Genomic DNA, 26,879 nt, shown 5'->3' with positions numbered 1-26,879 from the left:
CTTCATCAGGATTAAAACTTTTCACGATTGACGGAGCGTGCAATCTGAAGGAATTCAGAGAGAAATTAAACAAAGATTATAAACTCTGTATATCAAGACAGTAATTAGTTAAGGAAATGTTATTATGATTAAATTTTATATAGTTTATTTGATGATATATCATAGGAATTTAAACTTACTATCAATGGATATATTATTGAATAAAAGTTTTGTATATAAAAATGCTAAAACATAATATAAAAAAAGACTATTGAATATCATTCAACCCTAATTTTCTTCTTCTTTCATTGACGAAAGAGAATGAACTGTCTACAATCAAAACATACATTATTTTTAGTGAGATATAGTAAAAGTAAGACATACAGACAGATTAGATCATTCATTCAAACTAAAAAACAAATATAATGTAATACTTACTGAAGAAGAAGATCCATCCTTTTTCTGAATGGAATCTTCCTGTTGAGATACGGGAGCCTGCAATTGCAATGATTACAGTCAGGATGGTTTACTATAACCTTGTTGAGATAGTAGACTCTACATTCACATTGGACTCCAACTTAAATTGTAAATTTCAATTGCATTAGTCATCGAATCATAGAATGATATGCAAGATGTACTGCAGACAGAATAGGATATGCAATCATCTAGAGTAGGACATACAGACAATAAGAAAAACAAATATGTTACATCACATAGTCAGACTAGGACACACAGACAGAGGAGGATATTCAGTTAAAACAAAGAAATAAATATAATGTGCTACTTACTGAAGATTCAAATTTATAAACCCTTCTCCGAAAAGGTCTATATTTAGTTCGCTGATACCCAGGATCCTACAATTGCAATGATTATAGTCAGAGTAGAATACGCAGACAAATTAAAACACAGTCAGGTCTTACTTTGAATTTCAATTCCAACACCTTTTGTTTTAAAGTGAAGTTATACAAATATTAATTACTGTTTTCACAGACTGTTACTCATTTTAACATTCCTACATACCAATTGGAGTGAATTTTGTTGAATGTATTTGATCTTTAGTTACATGTTTTATCATTATACAACGATATTAGACAAAATAAATATAATGTAATACTTACTTTTAAAGTCAATGTAACATCGAAGTTACAAAATAATTCTTCTCTTTGTCGCTGCATGACCAATGATTTCTACAATAATTTCCAAATTACTTTGTATAATTTAATTGTTTCATTTAAGCAAACCCTATAATTCGAAATATATTTAATATGTAGTTTATATTCTCAAGTTTCCTTTAATCAAAAATATAATTTAGTAAAATATTATAATGTAATACTTACTTTCTTTTGAAGCTTGATCTTGTTTCGAAAAGCCTTCTGTTTTTCAGGATCTACCTCTCTACCCCAAGGGCAGTAGCCCCATATCTCCACACACGTGTCGATGCATTTTGTCTGAGTTAGGAGTCTATCCACGTTTTTGTCTCGAGCACACATTGTAAACTATTATAAATAAAATGAGATGAAAAACTTATTCTTTCTCGTTGCTTATATAGTAAGTAGAAGCAATGTTATGGTTCATTAAATTTGTGTAATTTATGTTCACGAAATTGTAAAATCAGCTAAACAGTTTTCGCGAAATTCACTTTCGCGAAATTCAATTTCGCGAAAGTTGACTATATAATATATATGTGTAATTTCGCGAAATCCAATTTCGCGAAATTCACTTTCGCGAAATTCAATTTCGCGAAAGTTGACTATATAATATATATAATGTGTATTTTCGCAAAATCCAATTTCGCGAAACTCACTTTCGCGAAATTCAAGTTCGTGAAAGTTGACTATGTAATATATATAATATGTAATTTCGCGAAATCCAATTTCGCGAAATTCACTTTCGCGAAATTCGATTTCGCGAAAGTTGACTATATAATATATATATAATGTGTAATTTCGCGAAATCCAATTTCACGAAATTCACTTTCGCGAAATTCAATTTCGCGAAAGTTGACTATATAATATATATAATGTGTATTTTCGCGAAATCCAATTTTGCGAAATTCACTTTCGCGAACTTCAAGTTCGCGAAAGTTGAGTATATAATATATATACATGTATATAATGTGTAATTTCGCGAAATCCAATTTCGCGAAAATTGAGTGAGACAAGTTGGATTAGAAGTAATTTATAGCTTTTGTGAAGATTCCACCTCCTTGAACTTGACTAGTATAAATACAGCCAAGCTTGATGGACTCATCAATGTTGATAATTTTTTTCCTTGTAGTTAATATACATGAAACAGAAGTTGAAGTTATAAAATTATTTCATATATAGAAGATACAGTTTGGAACACTTCATCTAATTAAATCGATATTCTCAGATCTTCAAAATATTTCTATGACTGACTGGATTATATATCTCAAATTTTGGATATCTACATATAATCTTCTCTCAGAACTTTGGATTATATCTCTCTGAACTTTGAATATAGAGAGGAAATCTATCCGAAAACTACCCATTCAGAAGGAGAGTGGAGCAAATCAGATGGGGTAAGTTGTTTTAAAATTAATTGGTGGAAAGTTTTAATAATTGAATAATAGTAGAGAGAATAGTAAAATGAGTTTTTAACTTTTACATCTGGAATTCTGCCTCACAGCTGTTCAAGTTTTCACAAAGAATTGTATCATCCGTTTCAACTGATAAATATATCTGCTTAGTTTGTTCAACTTTATTTAAGAAGAGTTCAATCCTCAAAAGATATGTCAAAATACATTCATCCCCAAACGAATAAAAATTCAGAAAATGTTTACGACATCAACTAAGGATTCTTCGGAACGATATCATGATGTTGCATCGAATATTATACAAGTTTTCAATCCCCCTTTCAATTTTGACTGATTTTGAAGTGAAGTGAATTTGTTGAAGTGTAGGTTTTGTATCTCACTGTGTATGGAAATCTCAATGAGGAGTAGTGAAGCAGAAAACACATTCATTAAATAATCTGAACTTTCTATTGAGTGTAAGATAAAAAAAACTGAATGATGTAGTTAGAATGTAAATTGACTATGCATATATACTTCAGAGAAGATATTTTACAATTTGATTTCATCATTCTAGGATGACGATTCCTCAGTACCCAGATAATTACAAATCACTTATATCACTGAGTATACAAAAAGAGCTTGAACAGAAATCTCCAAAAGATTATCTCAAGTATGTTAATGAAAATCTATCCATCGACGAACGTGAATCTTTAATGATCGATGAATATCATAGAAGAAAGACATTCCTGACAGACTGGACTCACGACGGAAATTTAGTAGCTGAATGTATATATTATTTATTCTGAATACTTGTAGCTGAATGCATACATTATTTATTCTGAACACTTGTAGCTGAATGTATATATTATTTATTCTGAGTACTTGTAGCTGAATGCATACATCATTTATTCTGAGTACTTGTAGCTGAATGTATATAATATTTATTCTGAGTACTTGTAGCTGAATGTATATATTATTTCTTCGCTACAAGTATTCAGAAGAAATAATATATACATTCAGCTACAAGTATTAGGAGTAAATAATATATACATTCAGCTACAAGTACTCAGAATAAATGATGTATGCATTCAGCTACAAGTACTCAGAATAAATAACATATGCATTCAGCTACAAGTACTCAGAATAAATGATGTATGCATTCAGCTACAAGTACTCAGAATAAATAACATATACATTCAGCTACAAGTATTCAGAATAAATAATGTATGCATTCAGCTACAAGTATATTTATTCTGAATACTTGTAGCTGAATGCATACATTATTTATTCTGAATACTTGTAGCTGAATGCATATATTATTTATTCTGAGTACTTGTAGCTGAATGTATGTATTATTTATTCTGAGTACTTGTAGCTGAATGCATACATTATTTATTCTGAGTACTTGTAGCTGAATGTATATATTATTTATTCTGAGTACTTGTAGCTGAATGTATATACTATTTATTCTGAATACTTGTAGCTGAATGTATATATTATTTATTCTGAGTACTTGTAGCTGAATGTATATACTATTTATTCTGAGTACTTGTAGCTGAATGTAAACTTCGCGAAATTCAATTTCGCGAAATTACACATTATATATATTATATAGTCAACTTTCGCGAAATTCAATTTCACGAAAGTGAATTTCGCGAAATTGAGTTTCGCGAAAGTGAATTTCGCGAAATTGGATTTCGCGAAATTACACATTATATATATTATATAGTCAACTTTCGCGAAAGTGAATTTCGCGAAATCCAATTTCGCGAAATTACACATTATATATATTATATAGTCAACTTTCGCGAAATTGAATTTCGCGAAAGTGAATTTCGCGAAATTGGATTTCGCGAAATTACACATTATATATATTATATAGTCAACTTTCGCGAAATTGAATTTCGCGTTTTTCAATTTCGCGAAAAGTCTTCTGATATTATGGATGATGCAGCTAAATTTATCAAAACTCATTAATCATTTGATGAGGAGAATTGTATATAACCAGCAGAATTTTACTAAGACGATATCAATTCTTCATTCAATCTCAGAGAATTATCACACTACACAACTATGGAGGATAATACTCAATCTGGAGTGATAAAACCTGGATCGAATAGTTCAGTGAAGATGTCGAAAAAGAAAATTTCACCTGTAACTCTTTCTAACAGGACTCCTCCAACGAAGAAGAAGACATCCGACCAAATCGTAACGAATTTGGAGCAAAGGGCAAAAGATATGGCAGACAAGTTAAGAACATTAAGTAAGGATACTTTAATGGAAGCAAAATCACTGCAGAAAATGACAGACCTTTCAGTAGGATTGATTATGGAGGTGACAAAAACGGAAGAAGCTCATTCGATCCATGGAGCGTGCTGTATCATTCACTTCAACTATGTGGAAAATGGGATTAGTAAATCTACTGCTGTATTTGCTCCAAAACGCTTTCTAGATGGATCGCTGTCTTATCCAAGTATTATGGTATATCTTGGATTAAAACCTAAGGGTAATGGACAGGGAAGTTACCATGACTTAAGACGAGTAACAGAAGGAACCTCAACTCCCTCGAACATGAAACGTACTCTAGTCAATCTGAAAACGAAGAGACTTGAAAAACTTATACAACATTTTGAGATTCGTCATCTCAAGGAGTTCAAAGCACGATCTATTTTCTACTATCACAATGTTGGAGCAAGTGAATACAAAGATGCTGAAGGCAAGGTGGATGTGGTACCAACTGTAGCATTTTCAACCAAAGTTGATGGAGAGGAAGTTCAAGGAACTTTAACGATGCCTTCGAGATATGCCCTTTCGTTGAAAGAGAATTATCCGGGTATCATTATATACAAGGGGCTAGTAACATCTCACAATACTCGCGAATACTACGATGTAGTAGTCATGGGACATGAAGAAGCAAGCAGATTTCACGAGAGTTCGGCACAATGCAAAAAGGATCCTGCTATCATAACTATTTCCGATGACGATGAGTGATTGATGAACAACTCGATACAAACTTCGTTTTAAAGATTGTACATGAACATTTTCTTATATATATTCAATGTTTCATTTATACTATATTATCTTTATTGTGACCTATCTACTTGAACATTTTTATATATTTCAAGTTAAACATAAACTATTTTATTTTTATTGAAACGAAATGATGATGGAAAATAATGAATAATACATATAAATATATCTTTTAAAGTGAATAATTTTGTAATAAAACTGATCTTTCATTCAACATATTAATTTCTCCAACAAATTTCAATCTTACATATATACAAAAAAAACCCGAAAATAAAATCCTTAAGATTCTTAACCATTCAAGAGCTTCAACATTACAAAAACATCAAATCTTCAAAAAAAATAACTTTGTACATAAACACTTTCTCATATATATTCAATGTTTCAAATATATAACAATCTCCAGAAAATCATCCCCTCGGTGTCCCAGATATTATCCCCCTCACTCATCCGGTAATCTCTCGCTCTCCTCGATAATCCGCGAGATCCACTCCGGAAAACCATACAAAAACATCAAATCTTCAAAAAAATAACTTTGTACATAAACACTTTCTCATATATATTCAATGTTTCAAATATATAACAATCTCCAGAAAATCATCCTCTCGGTGTCCCAGATATTAACCCCCTCACTCATCCGGTAATCTCTCGCTCTCCTCGATAATCCGCGAGATCCACTCCGGAAAACCAACCAGCCCTCGATGTCCCAGATATTCACCCCCACTAATCCAGCGTTCATTCAACCGAAACGACATAACACCGTTCACCCCACCGGTCGCCAACCCAACCCCAACCATTCGACGATCGATCGCTCAACTCGTCGACACCCGAACCCCAAACCCATCGCATCGAAACCCGAAACCATCGCCCTCTTCACGTCACCCTTCCCACAATTCCTCTCGACCAGCACCGCATCCTTCCCACAATTCCTCTCAAACTTCATAACCTTAGCTCCCAACACTCACACACCTACCCCCCCCCAAACTTTCCATCAGACAACACCATTCTCCGAGGTTCTCGGGCTAGAATGTACCCAAAATCTCACTTTAAGTGCAAACGTGTGTAGATCTGCTCTCTACATACTACTATTATAGATGTAACTCAGACACCTGTTGTTACTTTCATACCTAACAGTCCGGTGAGTGGTAATATTCAGTAACTCAGTTTTAAAATTAGAACCCTGTTGCATGATGCTTTCGTGTCACTTTAGTGTAAGTGCTCAGTGTCTGAATTGGAGAGAGTTGTGCAGCAATGCTCCCAAATCTTTGATTCCAGATTTGTAAAGCATATCAAATCGCTGGTATGCGTTTTGCTCCAAATCAAATCACTTAGAAGGGTGACTGCTCAGCTTTCAAATAAAATGAAATTAAAACCATCATCCACTATGTAATTGATGGTTTTAATTTGATTTAATTTACAAACTGGGTAATCCATTTTTATGGTGCTTTGATGTCAATCTCATGATTGGTGATTTGATGTAATTTGCAAATCTCTAATCAGGATTTGGGAGCATCTCTGGAGTTGTTATCAACTCTTTGAGAAATTGATAACAAGGTGCCACAACACCATCCGATTCATAGACTGAGTACTTGGACTAATTTCGCTGTTGTCTTCTACAAGTCAACTCTATGGGCTAAGTCGGTTGAGCAATGTAGGATCGGAGAAGATATATGAAGCCAGGAAATAATTGTGAAATAAAACTACTGTAAAAACAGTAATAAAGTCAGGAACTAGCAAAAGCAGATTTGCCCGGTTCTTTGAGATCGCCAAATTAACTTCCAGCTAATCACAATGTCCAATGTAACTCTCCAATCTACTTCATTAAATTAACAAATAATATTCCTGTCAAAGTCAAAAATCGTCGCAAATAATGTCACTTGAATACTGCATTCACAGTACTTTACAAGTTCAAGGAGATGTAAATACACATGCTATGATTGTTTTTATTTTAGATCAAGGATTTTCAAGAGGAGTTTGCAGGGAGTAAGAAATGACAGAGCAAAAATGCTTCCTGAGGCTTTCTAATACATGCAATATTTAGATAGGCATAGAACAAGTTTGTTCCCTATAGCTGTGGGTGAACTGGCAATGAAGGGAGGTCACGCCAGACGGCATCTGGCGTGCCCTCCACCTCATTGCCAATTCATCTGCAGCCATAGAGAACAAACTCGAACTGTTTCAGCTTGTACTGTGCTCAATTTTGAGTGAATATGTTGATCAAATTAAAACATACCTACATACATAAAACATTCAGGATTTTCAACACTGATTTTTTTTTAAATAACCCAGACTTATATTCACTTATTTTCACATATCTACATGTAGTATATGTAGCCCTTTTCTACTGTGTTATTCTGTTCTCATTTGTGCTTGTTAAAGGCCTTTTATGGCTTTGGTGCTGATGTGGTAGTAATTAAGTTATGTGCAACATTTTCTTTTTATATTAAATAAAGTAAAATTATTAAACTTTACAATTTATTATCGTAATAGATTCGTCCGATAACTAAAACAACCTACTTCCCATCATTGTTCCAGTGGTCCATCACCAGACATTTTGTCATTGCGCATCGACTTTTCAAACAAAGTATGTTGTACAACGTCAGCAATGCCAATAGACATACATCATGCTAAAGGTTTTTTGTGTGCTGCCTTCTGATTTTCCAGAATTGGCTACATTGTGCTCGTGGAGGTAACGAGAAAGCTGCTAACAATGATGCACAACAATTGCCACATGCATTATTTATATTGGAGCAAGAAAATACATCATCATGCCAACAGTAAGGAAATATTTTTTGCCCAACAAATCAAGAAAATTTTTTTGGTCACACAATGCTGTACATAAACAATAAATATATAAGCAAATTGACAAATGAATACCTACAGAGTGCGGTCATGTTCAAAATCTAAATAAAGTTAGTTGTTAGAGAAGTCGGTGTTTGCAGTAAAGATAAGATAGACTAATGTCTTCTGTTGCCTTTTCACAATCTTTGTCTTACGATACGCTAACATAAATAGTTACACTAAAATGAAATAGAATCTTCTTTAGCTCTCAGAATGGTAGCAAAGTAGACAATTGTTTCAATGTGCATTTTATTTGGTTAGAACATAATCACAAATATTCAATAACTTATATAATACCGCGTTACATACATGTAAGTGCAATCATATTACAACGTATGTAAGATATTTTTCATACACACTGTATAAACGAATACAGAATAATTAATGATGTATTTTTGAGAAGATTTTTTTCCGTTTCGTGAGCATGTTACTATTCCGTCTTAACACGACAAAACTACGATAAACAACTATGTGAATACGTTATGCTAGTTTAATGAAAGATCTCATATTTTTTATTAAAGATTTGTCTAAAACGATGTTTATGCCTTATTTTGTTACAAAAAATAAAAAGATTACAGACTCAATTTCTAACCGACTAAACATTGGCACTTGCTTAAAACCTCGTCGCTTAGTGCCGACAAAACATTTGCATTTCTGGATTAAGCTCCACCTCTACAAAACGACCCAGAAACTGACCAGGTTTGAGCCACTGCAATTATACCTGACCCAGTTAGGATTGTGCTAGCCTGGGTTTCGGAGCAAACACAACTCTCGCGGAGCGGTCGCGTTGCCTTGTTAGGTTTGGAAAACACGACTCGCTGTTATCGTTTCATTAGCTCATTCAGTCAGTAGACCCGCGGTTCATAATAGCAAACCTTGAATTTCTACAATGTCGCGGTGATACCTAACCAAAATAATGGATCCATGCAAAATAAAACATTTCAAATTACCTACTTTTAGTAATTTTAAAATTGGTAAAGGTTGTAATATATGCTCAAAGTTGAATATAATTTACCCAAAATTATCCGAACAACGGTCTTTTTTTCCTAGTCTTTGATTAATATGTTGCCACCCCTAATAGAAAATGACAAAGTCTTTCATCGTTCTCACACGTTTTACCTGGCCAATAAGATGGGACAGCAGGCAAAGCTGTGCAGTGTAGTTTTCATACTCAAAATCTAAATACGAAACCGAATTTGGACGATTTTACGATTGTGACTATTAATATCACGAATGCTTGCGAATGGCAACTGACTGATCATAATGGTGACAATATTGGAATACTATGCTTATTTGACAACAAAATTAATTCAACAGATAAATAAAATAACCACTACAGTTCATAATATTTGTAAATTTACAGGGGGCTTTATTCAGCATATTTGTTTGTTCGGGTGCCGTGTTCGGGTTCATCCCAACAGAGCTCCATCAATAAACCGCGCCCATATGAGAGCCGTCGGCGATCCTTGGGGGGCTGTATATCATTTATCATATATCGAGTAAAGTTATATAATAATAATAATTTATTTATAACTTATAACTATTTAAATGCTTTAATAATACTTAATATTTTAATACTATAATAATTTATAACTATTTAATATATAATAATAAATAGTTAATAATAATATATATTCATGTATATTCCATATTTTTCTCTTCACAATAATATTAGCATTGAAGCTTCTTGGTTCCTAAACAAGAATGGGCTAACAAGTTGCAAGATTTTTAAGCCAAGCTGCCAATGTAATTTCAGTGTTAGTTTTAAGAAATCAGTCAGTAAATTCGAGTTCTCTTTATCGGTTCTCCCTCCAAAGTTATCTGCTTCTGTTATTACAGTAAAAATTTGTGCTCTCAGTTATCGTAATCTTTTTTATTAACTGAGAGTTGTCTCCCGTTTTTCAATAAACGGGTAGTATCGAAGACGTTTAGGCAATGTTGTAATGAGTCAACGCATAGATTTATATGAGTTTAGGATGTGCCGTCATAGACCGCGTGTCACCTAGGAAACCTTAATACTGCTCCTCCAAAGATACTCGCTAGTTCTCGTAAGATCGAAAACGAAACTCTCACTGTACTAAATCAAACTTATTTTACATTGCAATCATGGCAAAGGAGCCTCAAGATAATTCAAATTTTTGTGCAATGCTTCAACGGTTAAAAGAAGTTAGTAAGCAAACAGTATTTTACTTAGATTGCTACTAGTACTCCGTCTCTTGCCCAACTACTTGCCATAAATTATTTTTGAAAAAAATGTGTTCTTAATTTGCGTTGCCTATCCGCGATAACGTAACATGCTTATGCATAAACACTAACTAAATATTTAAGCACAAAATTAGTATTTTAACATTTTAATTTAGTGACATTTATTAGTTGATAGCTATCGTTAATATAATATTCGGGACTCTGTTGTTCATAAATAACCAAGATATCTATATTTTAGGAAACTACATCAGTTCGCCGAAAGATAGAGATTTTATTTGATTCAAGAGGATTTTTTAGCGCTTCACAGGTAAGTGTAAAAAATTAATTCACAACACAACTGAACATTTTTTAACACTGTACTAAGGTAACAAATCACAACTCATACTTTTTTGCTGTTTGCTTCAATTGCAGGCAGCGCAAGTGTTGAATCACATTGCAGCTCCATCTGACAAGATTAAAGCTATAAAAATTATGGAACCAGTAAGTATACATAATGCTATGACTTATGCAGTTTTTATATTTAAAAGTGAATGTTTTTGATGATATGACAATTTTTCAGACTGCTGATTGAACTGTTAATATAATGTTGCGTTTTTTACTGTGTACACTGCTCAGTATAGTTGTGATAGGTGAATGTGGAAAAATTATGTTATGCATAACTAATCCACATTTACACACAGCATTAGTGTTGAAATTACTATGTCATTTTATTCTATTTTGACTGTTTAGTTTGTGTACTTTTGCTTAGCTTGTGGAAACTAATTTTAACATTACTGGTTCAGGTACTAGTGAAGATGTTGCTATTGTAAGCAATACTGGTATTTACCATTAACAGTTACTTTTTTATTCTATAAACTTAACAATTAAATTGCACAACTGTTAAAATTCCAAAACATTAAAATTAATGACAAAAGGTTAAAATAGCTAATGAAGGTTACATTTTTACTCGCAGTCATCCATGCTTGTTTGCTCAGTCTCATACGGCTGTGAGTCTTGACAGTCAAATGAAAGTTGCGACAGTCCATAGGTAGAGTTTCAGCCGTTGCCAAAGTGGCGTAAAAAAGGCTCAGCTGATAAAGGCGAATGAGACTCCATAGGTGGGAGAGATAGAGGCTTTTCAGCAAGCAGAGAGGAAAGCCCCCAAGGAGGCCTTTGAGAAAAAGAGAAGCTGAGTTGTTGGAGCTGTTCTCTTTTACAGATGTCTAGCATTTGGGATGGCTAACCTGTGGCAGTAGATTGAGTGTTAAGGTTCAATGCTTTATGTCAGGAGTGAATATTTCTTGTTTGCGTAAGTCTTCAGCTTGAGTAAGTGATGTAGACATGTAGGGTGGACCTTGTGACTCACCCTTGGTGTCTAGGCCATATTTGACCAGACTGGCGGATCTGTATGTGTACTTATTCGATTAGTCTCTAATGTATATTTGGTAATTTTCTGGTGATGGTGGTTGGTAGGTTTAGTTGTTTTCCTTACATCCCTTTGGCATGTTCTCCATTTAGTATTGACGCAATTTCTATGATTAATTCCTCTAAATTTAAAATTTCTAAATTGCTTTTGACATTTTCTAACTATTGGATCTTTCGATGCCTTTAGGCGTTGTCTTGCTGCTTGTATGTATTATATGCTTATCCTATGGTCTTGTTTGTGATTCGTTGTACAATATGAATAGAACTGTTGACTGACTTTATATTTGTGTTAGTTTATGTACAAGGCCCACTCCAGACTCTACAAAACATGAAACCAAGATATATGAGTTATTCAGAATAAAAGTATTAAGTCACTACACAACATAAATGTTACGGGCATATTATCAACATCCCTTTTACAATATTTGGAAAGAAGCATGTGATAAAGCAAGTCATGAATATCACATATTATGTATCATATGTATCCACAAAGGTATGACGAAGAAATGCTATTTCACATGAATAGAAATGTGTGGAAATAGCTTCTCACAAATGTTTCTCGTATGTAATAGTGTATGAATGAAATATGAACTGAATCTGACTAATTGTCAAAGCAATATAGTTTGTAAAGTCTCTTGTCATCTATCGTCTCATGACCAGTATCAAAGAGATTGTGTTAGTCCCATCAGGCCTAAGAAGCGCAGGCCCCCTCAGCCTGTTCCGACACCTCCTTGGTCAGCCTGGTCACCTAGTACATCTCATAATCCTTGTATTTGCTTGGTAGTTTGACTTGTCGAGCTCTCTGCCATGGAGCTGACATGGCTTCATCTGTAGCTACAGACTGGTCACAGCTAATTGGTGCCGTTTCAACATCAGGTGGCACAGAAGCATTTGCCTGAGGCTCAGACGGGTTAATGACTTCAGCTTCGATGGTATGGTCTGGACCAGATACCATTGGTCTTAGATCAACTCTGTTTCTTCTCACTGCATTGCCTGTGTTTTCATTTGATACAAGGTACGATCTGTCTGATAGCTGTTCCACTATCCGTCCCTGATACCACTTTGTCTTTTGTGCTTGAATATCTTTCAGCATCACTGGAGAGCCAATAGCCAGTTCAGAGAGATCTCTGGCTGATTTATTATAGTATTTCTGCGCCTGCATTTTTCGATTTGCCTTCTGCTTCAGAACCTCGGCCTCCGGGTCAGAAGCTGTAGGGAGTATGGAGCGTGTAGCTCTACCAAACATTCTCTGTGCAGGCGAGGTAGACATGCCGGCAGTGGTTGTATTCCGATACTCTAACAGGGCCAGGTATACATCATCTGCCCTCCTCATCAATCTCTTTACTATTTTTACGGCGGCCTCTGCTTTGCCGTTACACTGTTGGTGTCCGGGAGATGATGTGGTGTGTATGAAACCCCAGATCTTGCCAAAGTTGGTGAACTCTGCTGAGGTAAAATGTGTTCCATGGTCAGAATGAATCTGATGTGGAATTCCATACCTAGCAAACGCCTTCTTACACGCTTTAATAACAGATCTTGACTGCAGAGCAGAGAGAGGCTCGCACTCGAAGAAGTCTGAGTAGTAGTCAACAAGTATCAGGTAATGCTTGTCTTTATGTGTAAATATGTTCATTCCAATCTTGCTCCACACCTTTGCAGGTATGTCATGACTCTTTAGAGTCTCATGAGGTTGTGCTGGAGAGTCTAATGCACAGGTGACGCACTTATGCGTTTTGATTCTTATGTCCTCGGCCATTTGGGGCCAGAACACTGCACTTCTGGCTCTCCTGATTGTTGCTGCGGTACCTTGATGGCTACTATGAAGTTTCTCTAGAATATCCGGTTTCATCATATCTGGAACTACAAGTCTTGAACCCTTATAGATGACCCCATCAAGTACAGCCAACTCATCTCGATAGGAGTAGTATGGCCGGAGCTCTTCCGGCAGATCACCTATTTTATCAGTCCATCCTGACAGAATCATTGTTTTCAGCTGGCTCAGAATAGGATCAGTCCTGGTTTGCTGTTGTATTTTCACATATGTCGCCTCTGAGACTGGCAGGTCTCTCTTTATGATTTCTGGATTCAGGTCAGACATGAATGACCTCAGCTGGTTGACTGTGAAAATTTGTTCTTCATTGATTCCCTGTTCAGGTGTGCCAGTGAGAGCTCTTGAAAGTAGATCTGCACTAATCTGTTCCTTTCCTGGCTTGTAGACTACCGACATAGGATACCGTTGAAGGGCCAACAACATCGACTGCAGTCGTTTTGGTGCTTGAATAAGTGGTTTGCTGAATATTGACTCCAGTGGACTGTGATCTGTGTGCACAGTGACATCAGGATTTCCAAAAACATACTGATCAAATTTCTGCATACCAAAGACAATGGCAAGCAGCTCTAGTTCTATGGGCGCATAATTCCGTTCACTGTCAGTCAGACTCCGAGAGGCATAAGACACTGGTTGACCATCTTGTAAGAGTACTGCACCAAGACCCTCTGTGCTGGCATCTGTTTGCACTACAACTGCTTTGTTCACCTGAAAGTATCTTAGAGAGGAAGTTGCGGTGATTAAACATTTTAGTTTTGCAAAGGCACGTTGCTGATCTTCACCCCATCTGAACTCTCCATCTGACACCCCTACTAGTCTGCGCAATGGCTCACATTCTGCAGAACAGTGTGGAACAAACTTGGCCAAATAATTCACATGACCAAGGAATCTGCGCACCCCATCACTGTTGGTGGGAGTGGTCATCTTGGTAATAGCTTGAATTTTAGCAGGGTCTGGTCTTATGCCCTCCGGTGTTATTATGTGGCCAATATATGGTAGTGAATCGAGCATGAACTTGCACTTCTCTCTGTTGAGTTTCAGGTTTACTCTCCTAGAGCGGGCAAGGAATTTCTCCAGATTTGCATTGTGGTCCAGCATAGCTTCTTCATATGTTGCGCCTTTTCCATAGATTAGAATGTCATCCGCTACCACTCTCACTCCCTTTAACCCACTCAAAGCATCTGAGAGTCGTCTTTGGAACTCCTCTGGACTCGATGACAAACCGAAAGGCATTCGGAGCCATTTGTATTTCCCAAAGGGAGTCCAAAAGGTTGTCAAATCGCTAGATGCTTCACTCAACTTTACTTGGAGAAAACCATCTTTAGCATCACACAAGGTAAACACCTTGGCACCATCCAGATCGCTGAGAACATCATCCAGAACTGGCATGGGGAAATGGTTCCTCTGTATCACCTTGTTGAGGTTACAAGGGTCAATGCACACACGTAGTGAACCATTCGGCTTTCTGACAGATACATTATTGCTAATCCATTGCGTAGGGTAGTCAACTGGAGCTAAAATACCCTTCTCTGTGTAGCTATCTAATTTAGCTTTCAGATCAGTCATCATGGAAAGTGGCGTCTTTCGGTTGTGGCTCTGTCTCGGTATGGCTTCATTTGGTTGGTAGGAAGCCTTAAATTACACATAATATAAAAACCCCTTCATTTAAATGAAGAAACAGACAATTAGGGAGTTATACTATCAATACCCATGGTTAATTCATAAAATACAAAAAAAAAATGATAGAGTAATAGAAAGATGAGTAGTGAAGGAGAGATCAACATCATAAAATAAGTAATGTTATCCATCCTAGTCAGCCGATCATCTTGGAGAAAAGGAAAGAGTTAGGGGTGGGATGAGAAGCGGCAGTAAGAGTGGGTGGGAGAGAGAGAAAAGTATGAGCAGAGGAGAGAAAAGGAGAAGCACATAGTAGAACATACAAATTAGAAACATAAGTACAAGTGGACCCTTGCCATATGACATCAATTATGGGAGTGCACTGTTTAGGGTATTTTGCTCATCTCTGAATAGGTGACATATTCGAGGTCTCATCAAGATACACAGAGTCTAAAAATTCTGCCTCAATATAATTTCCTTTATCCGTTCCAAGCCACCACAAAACTCGGAAATAATATCTCTACAAATTATAAATATGTATACACTACATGGCTGAAACCTGGAACAATTAAATTTTAAAACTATCATATATTACAACGTAATAAATAGAAAAAACATCTATGGACAGAAGCAAGAACAGATAAATAGCAAATAAAAACTACAAATGGTGTTTTTTTGATTTTTCACAGTTGGCTGTAGAGATGAGGATAAGGGTAGAGGGAGGTCAGAGTAGGTGGGTGTTTTATAGTTGTCTTGTTTTGCTGTACTGAGAATAAATGTTTTGGGAGTGTAGTTAACGTGACATGAAAAGCTGTCTTCATACAGGAAAAGTAGAACATAATTACCTAAAACTTGAAGTTTTCCTACTTTGAAAGTGATAAATGATAACTCCGAATCATACAACAATGGGAGAAGGCGGTACTGTTAACATATGAAAAAAGGAAATGTACTTCGCTAGAGTCAAAATGTCACCAATAAATTCATAAAAACACAAACAGTAAAATTAAAGTTTACTTTTCCGTTTTATATTTTTATTTTGCATTTAAAACTAAATGGTCAAAATATGCAAGACGTTTTAGTTTTTGAGTCGAGTATCATCTTTTGTTAGTCGGAGCAAGTTTTCTACGAATAGATGTTTTACAATATAGAAGTTTTGTATGTAGATCTTTATGTAAGTGGAGGTTTTTCTGTTTTTGAGAATAAACAAGATAAATAATGGCAATAAATGTAATCCTGAGGCGGAAATAGAGTTTTGCTTGAATTTTAGTACATTTAAAACAAGGCAATTCCCAGCATCACAGCCCAATTGCTAAGAAAATTTGCGGGAAAGTCCAAAATGTCAAGTGTTGCATAATACAAGTATAATACGTGACGTATAAAGCATTTTCATAAAAACCACTTATGGCAAAAAACTACGTTTTAAAAACTTTTAATAGTTTTTTGCATTTACTTTGAAAAATTGGTAAACCGTGTCTGTTAATTAAATTAATGTATTTTAAAAGAAATGTGGAGAATATATTATCATACATGTAGCTTGAGTTAGGTCAAGGTTATACACCGATAGAAGTATTAATTTATATACAATTAACTGTGTTACCCGGCGTTACCCGGGTGGTTAAAAATGTCTTTTGGCAGAAAATTTATTTGTGTTTAAAATATAACAACATTTGCCATTCTAACTTTCAAACTACAATGCACCCTCGAAATACGATTACCCTGATATACAATTTTTACATCTTACGAAGTTGACCATCGTGAGATCTTTACCTCGCTATACAAATTTTATTTCACCATACGAATTCAAGAAAAGTTTCGCCCGAATTAAAATTTGGCGGTCAGGGTGCTCATAACGCACGTCGAAATAACAAAGACGCCGAAATGCAGTTTGCCAAAAACATTTCACAATGTTTAGAAGAGACACGCTGACCGTCTTCTCTCATGTCAGCGTTCCATGTGGGAAACTTTGTGAAAAACACATAATTGAGAGCGAGTATTCATTTTAGCGTTATAATCTTTTTACAAGACAAGGGAAAAATGATTTCCATGACAACAGAGTTGGAGGTCATAAATAAATAGGAAGAAGACGCCTGTGTTGTTAATATTGCGAAGGAATATGGTCGCAACCAATCCACAATTGCAATCATTAAAAATAAGAAATACGTTAAAGCAAGCACAAGGAGGAGCTTACGACTGACGACTTGAAGGAGTTGAAAGCAATACACGAGATGTAGAAGAGACATAAAACCTACATCGACAGAAAAGTGTCAAGTGTTAATTTACTAATGTGAACTGGTACATAAAAACAATACTGTACAATGCATATCATTATTTATCTTCTTTGTGTGGCATCTTTTTCGTGCTTTATTTAATACATTTATGTTTTATTTATTTAATTTTGATTTTATGTTTTATTTTGTTGTTCAACTATGTCTTCGCGGATGGGCCTGTTTTACTGCGTAAATACAAATTGTCGTATGTAACTCATATATAACTAGCTACTCAAGATAGTTGACGCATCCATATTACTTTCTAGAACTTGCTAAAACCATGCCCTTTAGGGTATAAATACGTACAAACTTCTGTATGTATCGTCACATTGATTTTTGTGCACATTTCATTCAAGACAAACTACTGTACAACTTTCTCTGAATCCTTTTACAAATGTTAGCTATATAGCTAACAACTTTCTGCACTGCACCAGCATTTACAGTGCACGAGCAAACTTCATCCTCAATAAGTGACAATCCGCACTAAGTTAGCTTATTTTCTTCGAGCACTCTCTGTAGCAAAGCTGTGTCTTCCTGGCAAATTCTGCTTTTCACGATCTAAAAATAATAAACTAGATCAACAGCTCAAGCCACGTTACTCCAAAAGTATGTGCGTACACTACTGTATAGTGAATAAAGTTTCATATTTTGATGGCCGTTATATGGTCAAGTGTACGAGAGGTCACTTTTGATAATTGCAACCACAGCTTTTCTGGTCAGGTTAGGTCTAAAAAGGTTTTAACCAGACTTGCTAAACTTGTAAACTTAAAATTTCCTAACTTTCAGCTACCTATATAATTTGATAACGAACCTCGGTTCTCGAACATAATCCGTTCCAAAAGGTAGTTCAAAAACCGAGTTGTTCGAGATCCGAAACAATTTTTTCCCATTAAAATAAAATTATGTAAACTTTAATTCGCTCCAAGGCGAGAAAACAATTTTGGTAAAGTATTTTTTCAACATTTTACACCATAAGCTGTACTTGCTAAGCTTGTAGTTGCAGTTGTTATTTTACACCATAAGCTTTACTTGTCCCCGAGCGTTGCCCCGGTAATAAAAAAAATATTTGCATCAAGTAATTGTAAAGGTTTTCAAACTTTGTCAAACAACTTTTAAAAACTTTATATAAGAAGAAAAATATTTCTTGCAGGTCAAATAAATTAAAAAAATAAAATGGTTATAAAAGGGTTTATATGTAAAAGTGAAATAATTAGCAAGTAATAGCTAAATTGGGTCTGTTTTGCTACAATTACAATAGTAGATGATTCGGTAATGATACAATTAATACAAACTAGGAAAACAAATTAAAAATTTTGAATATGTTGAATTAATAATAACAATTGTTGCATAGAAGTGTGTGTATAAAAAAGTTACTGTTCCCCCAACAGCTATCCATCAAAACTCTGAATACGATGATACTGGTACGACGATATGCAATGTAAAAATAAAAATTTGTAGTGTCTTTGTCTAATCGAAGGTGAGAGAATCTAGATTCTAGAGGCTATTCCTACTCGAGATAACATGATTGTCCGCGTGAAAAGTTTTAACCTTTACGACAATTTACCAATTGAACCTTAAGAAAAGCCGGAAATAGAGGTTCACAAAAACACAAAAAAGGCATCGTGTTTCATAGATCTAATATAATTTAATCGCCAAATTTTAATATCGAGAGAGTCCATTGTCGATATCGTTTTGCTGAAAACAAATCAGCCCTAATACGTCGAGGACAAAAAAGCATCTCGTGTCATGAAGCAAAAAGAAATTCATAGAGTTGTAATTATTACATCATTTTGGTGTGAAAACGGAAAATGATGAATAGGTTATATATAGATGCACACTAGCTGGAGATTCCTGTTGATGCGCCCTAGCAGTAAAAAAAAACACATAATAGCCACACCTTTATATAAGTCGCATGGCTCAAACATCAGAAAGAATTAGCGGCTAATAGTTCAAAAAGTACGGTAATCTATAAGGTGGACACACACAACAATTGCCGTTTATATATCAGATTATTTTTGCACATAAAATCATATGTATCTTCTTGCTTTTGCTGGAGAACGACCAGAAAGTGACACTTTTCCACTTTTTATTATTTTACTTTGAGACTGAGGCTAGGTTTGCAGGCAGCTACAAGTATCACTGTTGATGACATTAAATTTTTGAATGCGCTTATATGAGTCTTGAGGTTTTCTGCTAAAGATACACCTTGCGGTATTTAGTAGTTCAAATGAAATATACTACAGAAGAGATTGTAAAGGATTTGATGCAGAGGATAACTGTACAATTACAAGCAGGCTGGTAGTAAATACTAAAGAGACAACACAATGTTAACCAGAGTTTCCAAAGTGCACTTATTTCAACCAAACCAACTGATCTTAGCAGGAAGTGACCACAAGTGTCTGAACTGATCTTGGCAACTCAACATTATTCTAACTAGTTTCTCTCCTATTTTTAAGTAATTTTATTGGTTGCATCTTAATTCATTGACTGAATAGCCCAGAGAGCAATGATTAGCCCTGCAATGTGAGCTTTGAGGTTTTCTGCTAAAGATACAATATGCAATGTTTAGTAGTTCAGAAGAAATATACTTTAGAGGAGATTGTAAAGGAATCGATGTAGAGGATGACTGTACAATTACAACCAGGCTAGTAATAAATAGTAAAGGGTTCATACAATGATAACCAAAGTTTCTAACAAGCATTTGTCTCAAATAAAACGGCTGAAGATACTCTTAAAGTCAGCATTATTTTAAGTTTTTCCTCTCATATTGCCAAGTGATTCCAGTTAAGGATCAATTATTGATCATTAACCGATCCTTAACCCAATATTGATTCATTATTGATCAATTTGTGAAAATTCAACTGCATTTAGCTGTTCGTACATTTAATAATATATTGTCTAATCGATTTTATAGTACAACTTTTGTTTTCATGGCTGAACCAAATTATGAAAGAAACTTTTGTTACAGAGTTTTCTTGTAACTAAAACCTACACCTTGGAAGTTTTGGTTGTCCAAGAGCCATCATTTTACTTTGTAACAGGTTGATTACAAGCTCATCACAATCTTATTAAATACTTTTGAGGTGAGGTTTTTAACGTCTCATCCCGTAGCGTGTTAAAAACAAGACTATGATATCATTGATTATTCATCAATTGTAGTCTTGGTTTAGGATACCAAGTTACTGCTGCATTGGTGTAATGATGGTCTTGTGGAGTTGGTTAAGAGACACAAGTTCAGTCAGATCAGGCCTTTCAGGGACCATGCTGCAAATTAATTAGGATAACTTGAAGTTGCTTACACTTGCATTTGCTAGATAAGCTAACTCCTGTAAAAGCTATTACAACATAATCACTTACTTTGCAGCAGGTTGATTACTGCTCTATAATAATCTTAATAAATATTTGTAAAGGGAAATGTTCAGCTTCTCACCATGTAGCATGGTAAAAACATCATTATCATATCATGGGTTGCTCATCACTATAGACTTGGTTTCGTGACAGTGATGTAAAAGTTGTGCAAGACCAAAAGCTATGTAAATATCAAAACCTTTAGCAGTAATTCTGACTAAAATAGCTTAAGTTTCTTACCTTTGCATCTGTTGGATCAGAAATGAGAAGGCAGCAATTCCCTACACAGTTTGATGTCTGATTCTACTTAGAGATAGTCAAGAACTGAATGTTAGAGTTTCTAATTCATAGGATTAGATGCTGAGGTGCTGAGTTATAAGAGTTGATAGGAGCAGACAACTAGGAAAATACTCAAGAATAGCAAATCTTTAAAAACAGGTCTATAGTATTGTACCAAATTATCAATGTTAAAATTAATGTGAAAGGCTAGGCATTTGACTGACGAGAGAAAGCAACTTCTGATAACATTATGCCAAAAACATTTTTATGCGTTTCCATGCATTTTTGCTGTTAAAAGTTATTGTACAGTGGGATCACCACTCTTGTATTTAAAATGGAGTTTTATTGATAGTGAGAATACATGAGGAAGAAAAAGATATTGATAATTTAAGTTCAGTAGTTTAGATACATACTTGTAAAGTTTAGCGCTCCAAGCAAGGACTGTAAAAGCAGAATACATCTCATGATGTTGGTTACGGATTTGTGTCATGATGTGGCTTAGTTGCATTCAATGCCCTGCTGTTTTCACTTCCCGCTTGCTATTTCTGCAGCTAGCATCATACTAGTTGATAACTCTTGCTGAAGACAACAAGGGCAGTTTATCTTTAGCAATCATAGTGTTCAGATGAATAAAGAAATTCAAAATACCAAATACACTAACCTATGACTTTATAACAATTGGTTAGGCATGAAGCTCGATTCTAATCAAAGAAAAAAGGCTGATTAAACTGATTTAACTCATGTAGCCACTGGTCTATATTAAATCTGCAAAAGCTCAAGCTTTATAATAATAAAAACTCAGTTATTATAGTGGAAGTTGGAGTTGCATCCTCACTCTGTAGTAATATAAAACCTGCCTACTAGTATAATCCTTTTGACCAGTTATAGACTTCACCTTAATTAACAACTATGAACAATCAATATACCTCACCAAAAGCTGTCGATATTACTATATATTACCATAAATATATAATATGTATAGTGTTATTAGATGTTATAATAAAAAAGGAATGCAATAAATTTAAACAAAATAAAACACTCTAAAGACTTGTTTGAGTAAACATGGACTACGCATAGGAAAATACAAAGGATATAATAACGCATGTTTCTGTCACAATTAATGCAGAAGGCTAAACTGAATGTTCAATGATAAACATTATACCCTAAACATACAGTAGAATCAAAAAGGAAAGATGCAAGCACTGGTAGTGGTATTAAAGTTGCCAATTTTGACACAAAAGATTACTCATAAAATAGTTACTAGGAAGAAACTTCATTTATGCAGGTGAAGATTATAGTTGTTAAAAGCTGTATGTCAGGGTGATTTGGTTGTTCACAGTGTATTAATTGAAGCATATCCAATGACTTGGTGTAATAGTCAAGCGCTTGCTCATGGTCACCTAGTGAGTTGTATACTGAACCAATGTTGCTGTAGCTAGTAGCAATATTAGTATGATTAGCCTCAGCACCATATATAGCTTTCCACATATCCAATGACTTGGTGTGATATTCTAGTGCTTGTACATAGTCACCTAGTGTTTCGTATACTGAACCTATGTTGCTGTAGCTAGTAGCAATATTAGTATGGTTAGCCTCAGCACCATATATAGCTTTCTGCATATCCAATGACTTGGTATGATATTCTAGTGCCTGTGCATAGTCACCTAGTGAGTCGTATACTGAACCTATGTTGTTGTAGTCTGTTGCAATATCAGTATAATTAGCCTCAGCACCATATATAGCTTTACACATATCCAATGACTCGGTGTAATATTCTAGTGCTTGTCCATAGTCACCTAGTGAGTCGTATACTGAACCTATGTTGTTGTAGCTAGTAGCAATATCAGTATGATTAGCCTCAGCACCATATATAGCTTTACACATATCCAATGACTTGGTGTAATATTCTAGTGCTTGTACATAGTCACCTAATGAGTCGTATACTGTACCTATGTTGTTGTAGCTAGTAGCAATATTAGTATGATTAGCCTCAGCACCATATATAGCTTTACGCATATCTAATGACTTGGTGTGATATTCTAGTGCATGTACATAGTCACCTAGTGAGTTGTATGTTGAACCTATGTTGTTGTATGCTGTAGCAATATCAGTATGGTTAGCCTCAGCACCATATATAGCTTTACGCATATCTAATGACTTGGTGTGATATTCTAGTGCTTGTACATAGTCACCTAGTGAGTTGTATGTTGAACCTATGTTGTTGTATGCTGTAGCAATATCAGTATGGTTAGCCTCAGCACCATATATAGCTTTACGCATATCTAATGACTTGGTGTGATATTCTTGGGCCTGTACATAGTCACCTTGTGAGCCGTATACTGAACCAATGTTGCTGTAGCTAGTAGCAATAGCAGTATGGTTAGTCTCAGCACCGTATATAGTTTTACACATATCCAATGACTTGGTGTGATATTCTACTGCTTGTTCATAGTCACCTAGTGAGTAGTATACTGAACCTATGTTGCTGTAGCTAGTAGCAATACTAGTATGATTAGCCTCAGCACCATATATAGCTTTATCCATATCCAATGACTTGGTGTGATATTCTAGTGCTTGTACATAGTCACCTAGTGAGTCGTATATTGAACCTATGTTGTTGTAGTCTACAGCAAGGTCATAATGAACATTTCCACCGTACATGGTTTGGTCCATCTTCAAAGCTTTTGTATGGTATTCAAATGCCTTCTCATATTCACTCAGACCAAAGTACACTGAACCGATGCTTCTGTATGCCTCTGATGTATCTCTGTTGTTGTCATCAGTCTCCTTGAACAAGTCTCTGCTATCTGATGACTCTTTGTCTTTCTCAGCCTGAGACAGATGTCAGATATCTTTATGGGAAACTCAACAATAAATATTGTATACTTTAACATGTTCTTAGTTTTAGGCAAATGCATTATAACATAACTTGTCACCAATATAAGCATTTATAATTCCTATGATTGGAGTGCCAAAATAAAACCCAAAAAAAGTCACTCAACTTAGGCACTTTACCTATACTATATTATTATCTATATTTAAGATGATAGCGAAAAAGCTTGCTGTGTGCCACACTCTTCTGCAATATTTTTTATAAAAAAGTCGTGATTTTGTGCTTCCATTTGTCTGTCAAAGTAATGGTCACAGGCTGAGATAAAATATTGTTATAAGCTGGTTTTGAACCCACATCATACAGATTATTAGACTGACATTCTAACACATGCGCTGATCAACCATTTTCTGGTGTTCAAGATTAACTGTGCAAATATTTATTCCATGTGATTTATTGGCTCGCCTGCTGTTCACTGACTCACTCGCAGAAATACGTTTAGGTCGCTATTTACAACAATTCTGTCATTTATTTTTAGCGGGAAATTAAAAGATTCATCCACATTTTTGTGTTGCTTCGTGAGTAAAGGAAAATCTATGCAACTGGTTAATTTTTGGCACAATGATAACCTAATTTTCTGAATTTATTGCCACCAAGTTTTGGGCAGATCTGATACTACTGCGATATGTGATTGCTGTTTTTGTATAGGTACAAAGGCAAGTCGTAATGTTAGCTTTTTTATCGTTCACATAGAATTTGTGAACCCTTTGTGTCACCTAAGACATCCTGTTGGTGATAGATTTTCATCAACTCAATAATTATAAAGGGAAGCATTGTTTCAGTTTGACTCGAGTCATTTTGCATATAAAAAATAGACTTTGAGTTAATTCATCTATGGTGACAGTAACGACTTGATTCATTTCAATTATTATTGGCAGGATGCTGCGAGTCAATACAATTCTAAAGTAAGTAAAAGATACAAGAGAATCGATTATTTTCAATTCATTAATGAAGTGAGAATTGCTAAAGCAGATGTGTTAACTCGGCTACCCAGCTCTGGTAGATGTGACAATAGCATTTGCATATTTTAAAAATTCGGATTTTCAAAAATCAAATTTTCCATGAAATATCTCTCTTTGCTCAGCTTTCCATAAAAGCATTAATTACAACAACATCACAGTCACTATCTAAATCATCAGATTCATTGCTACTTTTACTACTAAATGATGAATCAAAGGTTCATTGAGATCAGATATTTACAACATCTTATGCACGAAGTCGAAATTGAATTGCTTCGCAATTGACATCCATCTTAATGTTAAAAGTAAGGGAGTCAACCAATTCATAGTTTTCATATTTCCAGTTTTGAATTGACTGTAATTTTGCTAATGACACATTGAGTGGTGTCTGACATTTCATTCTATACAAACTAATTAATGCTGCTTGTCACTAAAGTGTTGCGCTGAAGAGCTGAAATAAAGAAACACATAACTGCGACTATGTGTTTCTAATCGTTTACCCCAAACATAGACAAACAAGGAAGGCAGCAAGGAGAGTTAGCCAGATCATGACAAACAAATAAAAACTGCTCTGAGAGTATTTGATTTTTTCCACAGTGTTTATCACTCTTCAACGGTACAAAAATTGGAGCAAAAGTCAACATAGGTTTCTCTTCGTGTTGTTTAAGGTCAAACAAAGACTAACAAGAGTTGTTGATAGTCTGTGTTGAAGAGTGGTAGCTACACAACAGATACCTAACCATGAAATATTTAAAGGTCTGTACTATTACTATATTTTTTTATTTTACTCACCTCATTTCCTTAGTAGTTTATCATTTACTCATGGACACGTGTTGTTACACGTAAATAAATTTTTTAACAGTTCTGACTGCTTTGTGCTATCACCACTAGTTTTCCCCATCTTTCAACCAATCAATCTTTCTGAGGCAAATATCTCCCATGAGCAATAAAAAAAAATAAAATAAAACATTAAAGAAGTTGAATTTCAAAAAAGAAATATAAAACCAAAAAAACAAACAGAGCCTGAGTTGCCAAATGTTATAAATGAAAAATCATTTTATCAAGAGAGAAAATATTTCAAAGATTAATCTTGCAACTTTAAACTCTCCACACTTTAAATGTTTAAAGCGATGTGGAATTTATACCAACACATAAACACTCACATCTCTAAGTAGTTCTTGAGCTGTTATGTAGTCTCCTATTTCTTTACTGCAGTGAGCTGCCAACAGCTTCCAAAGAGCATGCTGCCTCTTTTGTGTGACGATGAAATAATTGAAGAAACGAAACGCTGATTTATACTCTTCCGTGTAGTATAGGAGGTAGGCACAAAGTTCAGCTCGTTTTTGTGGAATATCTTCGCGGTCAAGGAAGTCGCTTGTTTGTGGTGTGGTTTGACTGATGATCTCCCACAACATGTCGTCGCTGTCACTGTCGAGTGGCTGATCTATAGATTTACTGACTGCCTTTTTAGCCGATTCGTACTGTCCAGTAAAATAAAGTACTTTAGCTAGCAACCAATGATTTTCAAGAGAAACTGTTAGTTGCTGTGGCAACAAAGATACATCAGAGGGAGTAGTTACTTGAGACATTTCAGAGCAAACAAATTGTTTGATTTGTACAAGTAAGTAGCCCATAAGTACAAACAAGTGTGTGGGAACAGTGTAGACTGTATCTTGCCTTCCATTATGGTACTTGTCAA

General features: G+C 35.0%; 2 long non-coding RNA genes and 1 pseudogene across 2 annotated transcripts; 1 reads left to right on the top strand and 2 right to left on the bottom strand.

Moving 5' to 3' along the window:
* The window catches only part of LOC137395051 (dolichyl-diphosphooligosaccharide--protein glycosyltransferase subunit STT3A-like), a 349,554-nt pseudogene that overhangs the window by 120,966 nt on the left and 201,709 nt on the right, over nucleotides 1–26,879 (bottom strand).
* On the bottom strand, nucleotides 347–1,411 carry LOC137395148 (uncharacterized). Its single transcript, XR_010978449.1, has 4 exons — nucleotides 1,317–1,411; nucleotides 1,098–1,166; nucleotides 768–833; nucleotides 347–474 (listed from the first exon to the last, which is right to left on the bottom strand). It is a non-coding gene; the product is annotated as an uncharacterized lncRNA (long non-coding RNA).
* On the top strand, nucleotides 10,432–11,068 carry LOC137392743 (uncharacterized). Its single transcript, XR_010978239.1, has 3 exons — nucleotides 10,432–10,549; nucleotides 10,827–10,895; nucleotides 11,000–11,068. It is a non-coding gene; the product is annotated as an uncharacterized lncRNA (long non-coding RNA).

The sequence above is a fragment of the Watersipora subatra genome, chromosome 4 (genome assembly GCF_963576615.1).
Source record: "Watersipora subatra chromosome 4, tzWatSuba1.1, whole genome shotgun sequence".
NCBI lineage: Eukaryota > Metazoa > Bryozoa > Gymnolaemata > Cheilostomatida > Watersiporidae > Watersipora > Watersipora subatra.
Note: the sequence above shows the minus strand (reverse complement) of the source record. Positions and strands in the feature narration are given on the sequence as shown.